Source organism: Mandrillus leucophaeus, unplaced genomic scaffold (assembly GCF_000951045.1).
Source record: "Mandrillus leucophaeus isolate KB7577 unplaced genomic scaffold, Mleu.le_1.0 Scaffold190, whole genome shotgun sequence".
NCBI lineage: Eukaryota > Metazoa > Chordata > Mammalia > Primates > Cercopithecidae > Mandrillus > Mandrillus leucophaeus.
This window is the reverse complement of record NW_012101921.1, coordinates 2113932-2118892: the sequence shown is the minus strand read 5'-3', so window position 1 is coordinate 2118892 and position 4961 is coordinate 2113932. Positions and strand designations below refer to the sequence as shown.

General features: G+C 46.2%; 1 protein-coding gene across 1 annotated transcript in view; it reads right to left on the bottom strand.

Moving 5' to 3' along the window:
* Positions 1 to 4961, bottom strand: part of MTA3 (metastasis associated 1 family, member 3) — a 217310-nt gene that overhangs the window by 211483 nt on the left and 866 nt on the right. Inside the window, exon 2 of the mRNA XM_011978218.1 lies at positions 3416 to 3483. The gene's annotated coding sequence lies outside the window, so the exon portion shown is untranslated. The remainder of the gene's footprint in view (positions 1 to 3415; positions 3484 to 4961) is intronic.

Genomic DNA, 4961 nt, shown 5'->3' with positions numbered 1-4961 from the left:
GGCCTCCCAAAGTGCTGGGATTACAGGCTTGAGCCACCGCGCCCAGCCGAGTTGCCTCAATTCTTATACCTTACATCAAGAACATAAAAGATCAGAATCACATGCCAACAGTTCCCACCCACAGACTGATCTAAACTTGAGGCCATTCTCTTCATTTGGTGGTCTCAAAGACTAAATTTTTTTTTTTTTAATGTAAAATCTCTCAGTGCTTTCAGAGACCAAGATGGGGGTCTGCTTGAGGACAGGAGTTCTAGATCAGCCTGGGCAACATAGTGAGACGCCATCTCTACAAAAAATTTAAAAATTAGGCTGGGTGTGGTGGTTCACACCTGTAATCCCAGCACTTTGGGAGGCCAAGGTGGGTGGATCACTTGACGTCAGGAGTTCGAGACCAGCTTGGCCAACATGGTGAAACCCTGTCTTCACTAAAACACAAAAAAATTAGCTGGGCCTGGTGGCGGGCGCCTGTAATCCCAGCTACTTGGGAGGCTGAGGGAGATCACTTGAACCCGGGAGGAGGAGGTTGCAGTAAGCAGGGATCTATGCTACTGCACTCCAGCCTGGGTGACAACTAACACAGGCAAATGCAGTAGCACAGTCATTTTGAGAAAAGGAAGCCGGGTACAGTAGCTCATGCCTGTAACCCAGCACTTTGGGAGGCCAAGGCGGTGGATCACCTGAGGTCGGGAGTTAGAGACCAGCCTGATCAACATGGAGAAATCCCATCTCTGCTAAAAATTAGCCGGACATGGTGGAGTATGCCTGTAAACTCAGCTACTTGGGAGGCTGAGGCAGGAGGATTGCTTTGAGTCCAGGAGTTCAAGGTTACAGCGAGCTATAATCATACCACTGAACTCCAGCCTGGATGACAGAGTCAGACCCTGTCTCCCTGTCTCTGGAATAAAATAAAAATAATGCAAATTCCCTGGGATATTCCCAAAACAAACCAAGGTCTCAAGGCTCTTTAAAGTAGGAACGTCCTAGGTCAGGCTTGCCTTTCCAGGAGAAAACTGAACAAGTAACCAGATGGCATTTTGAGGGAAAGGTATTAGCTAGACAGACTCAAAGATTTTAACACTATGAAGTCTCATAAGCCACACAACCCTCAAAGCAGTCTGAAGGAAAACAAAGCATCATTAGAAAATCTATGGTCCATGTAACTTATGACTGCTTTCTGGTGCCTCCATTATATAAACGCTGGTCAGGCGCAGTGGCTCACACCTGTAATCCCAGCACTTTGGGAGGCTGGGGTGGGTGGATTACCTGAGGTAAGGAGTTCAAGGCAAGCCCAACCAACATAGTAAAACCCTGTCTCTAATAAACACACACACAAAAAATAGCCAGGCGTGCTAGTGCATGCCTGTAACCCCAGCTACTTGGGAGGCTGAGACAGGAGAATCGTTTGAACCTGAGAGGAAGAGGTTGCAGTGAGCTAAGATTGCGCCATTGCACTCCAATCTGGGCTACAAGAGTGAAAACTCCATCTCAAAAAACAAAACAAAACGAAAAAAAGGTTCTTCTCCTGCAATCATAAGGCTTCTGTTTTCCTAATAATCTACGATCACTGACAAACCTTAATGTAAACATTTTAACTGGGCCAAAGGTACAAAGCTACTTTATTATACCAAAACCATATTCTTTTTTTTGAGACAAAGTCTCTGTTACCCAGGCTGGAACGCAGTGATGCAATCACAGCTCACTGCAGCCTTGACCTCCTGGGCCCAAGCAATCTTCCTCAGCCTCCCAAGTAACTGGGACTACAGGCATGTGCCATCATACCCGGCTATTTTTTTTGGTAGAGATAGGGTTTCCCTGTGTTACTCAGGCAAGTCTTGAACTCCTGGACTCAAAGGATCCTGAGGTCTCAGCTTTCCAAAATGTTGGGATTACAGGTGTGAGCTACCACAGACAATTTAGCCTAGTCCAGAATTTTACAAATTCCCTTCAAAAATTTTTTTTTTTTTTAAGGAGTTTCACTCTTGTTGCCCAGGCTGGAGGGCAATGGTGTGATCTTGGCTTACCACAACCTACACCTCCCAGGTTCAAGCAATTCTCCTGCCTCAGCCTCCCGAGTAGCTGGGATTATAGGCAGGCACCAACACACTAGGCTAATTTTGTATTTTTAGTAGAGATGGGGTTTCTCCAAGTTGGTCAGGCTAGTCTCGAACTCCCGACCTCAGGTGATCCACCCGCCTCGGCCTCTCAAAGTGGCTGGGATTACAGGTGTGAGCCACTGCACCTGCCCAGCCAATTCCTTTCAATATTATGTTCCCTAGCTTCCTCTTTCTCAACCTGGAAGAGGAAAATATTAATTCACTAAAAAGGGAAAAATACACATTATGACTCTAAACATAAAAAGGGTCTGAGTTACATAAGTGAACTGCTCTTTCAGAGGCTCTAAGCAATTTGAAAATATCTGCAGACTTTTAAATATTCAGTAACTAAAAAGCAAAAGAATATTCGGAATTCAGAATCCTGCATAAGTCTCTAAAATCTCAACTTTTTTTTTTTTTTTTGGAGACAGTGTTTTGCTCTGTCACCCAGGCTGGAGTGCAATGGGGTGATCTCAGCTTACTGCAATCTCTGCCTCTCAGGTCCAAGCGATTCTCCTGCCTCAGCCTCCTGAGTAGCTGGGATTACAGGTGCATGCCACCATGCCTAGCTAATTTTTTTGTACTTTTTTGGTAGAAACGGGGTTTCACCATGTTGGCCAGGCTGGTCTTGAACTCCTGACCTCAAGTGATCCACCTGCCTTGGCCTCCCAAATTGCTGGGATTACAGGCGTTAGCCACCATGCCCGGCCTAAAATCTCAACTTTCAAAGAGTCTGGGACTGAAAGTAAAACCATCTCTTATGCCCTTTACCCCATTCATTTTTATTTATTATTATTATTTTTTTTTTTTTTTGAGACGGAATTCCACTCGTTGCCCAGGCTCGAGTGCAATGGTACGATCTTGGCTTACCACAACCTCCGCCTCCTGGGTTCAAGCAATTCTCCTGCCTCAGCCTCCCGAGTGGCTGGGATTATAGGCGTGTGCCACCATGCCCGGCTAATTTTTTTATATTTTTAGCAGAGACGGGGTTTCTCCATGTTGGTCAGGCTGTTCTCGAACTCCCGACCTCCAGTGATCCTACCACCTCGGCCTCCCAAAGTGCTGAGATTACAGGCATGAGCCACCGTGCCCGGCCCTATTTTTATTTTTTATATTAATTAAAAAAAAAATAGAGATGGGGTCTCACTGTGTTGCACAGGCTGGTCTCAAACTCCTGGGCTCAAGTTATCCACCCACCAGGCCTCCCAATTTACTGGGATTGCAGGCATGAGCCTCCACACCAGGCCACCCTTTACCTAATTACCCGTCAAGGGAAAATAAATATTTTTTAAATTAAAATTAAGAACACTCAGTGTATATACCTTGTTGAGTTCTTCTATCCTTCTTATTAGGTATGGGTTGCTGGAGGAATTCTCAAAGTAGACATAATCTGTAATTAAAGGAAGTACAGAACTTAATATTTTCAACAGAAAGTTCAGATTTGTCAATCCAAGACTTTTTATGTTAGGCAATTCACGTTTGAAATTAAGCTCATAATTCATTCACTGGTAAAAGCAAACATAATAATGCAGCCTTAATATATTCTCTCATGTGCCTACTATTCACGGACCTTTATTTTCTTGGCATTTTCATTTCAATTAATGTTTCATCAGTTTCTCCTAGACTTCTGTCCCAATATGTCATTTCTTTAATAATAAACAAAAAAGACACCTCTTATCACTGGGTAGTCAGGGCACACTAAACATGTGTCCTCTGTACTATAACTACTTCCACATCTTTTTGCTCCAATACAATTTGCCCTGGAGGCTGCTTCTCACATAAAACTATTGACCTAAGACACATTCAGAGCATGGAGAAAGGCTTCACAGTCTAACCTACATTTCAATCGCTACTTAAAAAAAAAAAAAAAAAAAAAAATCAGATGAGCAGAACAGGTAAGAGGAAGAACACTAACAAACTTTTCCACAGCTCTACCTGGGAAGATGAGGAAAAAAGCGGGTCAGGGGGATCAATTATAAGAGGCAAAGTGCCCTGGGGGTGATATCACCATCTTTTTTACCCTTTTACCATATTTAATCCAGATCCATTTAATGTCTTGTGATTAGGAAATTGCTGCAGGCTTTCAACTAAAAAGATAACATTTTTCAAGTGTGGCTTTTCCTCTCATCTGATAGGCTCGCTGGAAACTTCCCACTGTGTGTTTATCTCAAAGGCAGCTGCATTGTTATTGTCTATCTTAGTGGCTCTTTCGCCGCTGTCTCCTGCAAAGTGGCCTCATTTAGCCAGGCCATTCCCACCACCATCCATCAGAAGCTCAGCTAATGAGCGGAGAAGGAAGAGCCAGTCTCTCATACAAACACGCCACTTATCTGAATTATTATTTTACCAGGAAAGAGGGAGGAGGGCGTCGTGAGTAGGGAGAAAGTTTGTTTGACCTTATTTCTCTCTTCCGCAGACTGGGAAGGAGGCAGGCAGCAGAGCAAACGTCCAGGCAGAGCTCAACTCCCCACCTCCGGCTGAGGTTCCCAGGTCCCACGAAGCCCCATTCGTGGGGGGCTGGACCAGAAACGAAAGGAGGGGGCCGAGGAAGGCGAGGTGCAGGGCCCCGGCCCGCAAACAGGCCTGTCCAGCTGGGCCCCTACCGCCCCCACCCCCACCCCAGGCTCCCACTGAGTGGGGAAGAAGCAGGGGAGGGGATGTCCCCTCATCCTCTCCAGCGCCTAGAAGCCACGCGAGAAGGCCACCTTCTCAGGGGGCTCGACGGGCCCCACCACCATGAGGGTTTCGTGGAGGGAGGTGTCTGGTAATTCGTACCCCCAAGTAGAGGCCTGGCCCTAAACACCTGGCGGGGTGCGAGGGTGAAGGTGGCCCCGGCCCCTCGCGAGCCCCCGTGGGGGGAGGGGAGGG